The sequence below is a fragment of the Bison bison genome, unplaced genomic scaffold (assembly GCF_000754665.1).
Source record: "Bison bison bison isolate TAMUID 2011002044 unplaced genomic scaffold, Bison_UMD1.0 scf7180017864371, whole genome shotgun sequence".
NCBI classification, from domain to species: domain Eukaryota; kingdom Metazoa; phylum Chordata; class Mammalia; order Artiodactyla; family Bovidae; genus Bison; species Bison bison.
In genome coordinates this window covers 1,468,758-1,469,241 of record NW_011494943.1, presented here as the reverse complement: position 1 = coordinate 1,469,241, position 484 = coordinate 1,468,758, and positions in this window count along the sequence as shown.

Genomic DNA, 484 nt, shown 5'->3' with positions numbered 1-484 from the left:
AGCCCAGAGGAGGAAGGAAGCGCTCGGGTGAGGGGGGCGCTTCGGGGCCGCCACGGTCAGACCCGGGCCGGGAGAGGCCAGAGCCGACCGGAGGTCCAACATGAACCAAAGCCGCTCCCTGCGCTGACCGAGGAGGGCGGTTCGGGAGGGTGAGGGGCAGCACTGGCTGGAAAATGAGCTCAGGTCCCCGTGGCCTTGGGGTGTCAGGCGGGGGGCGCCGTCCTCTCCCGGGAAGCAGGAGGGAGCCACAGAAGGTCTTTGCAGGAGGTATGCGGGCAGTCCCTGCGGAAGATAAATTCTCTGAGTTTGTATTAAAAACAAAATGCTTGGTGTCTGCAGGGCAGCCTTGGCTTTGGTCCCAGAAAAGCTGGCTACCCAAGGAGCGAGGAGGCAGGAGGATAGGACTGCTGCCCCCAAGGTCAAGGTGCTGCTCACGTTACTGGGGAGAGAGGGGGGCGGGGAGAGGGCAGGGGTGCGGGGCAGA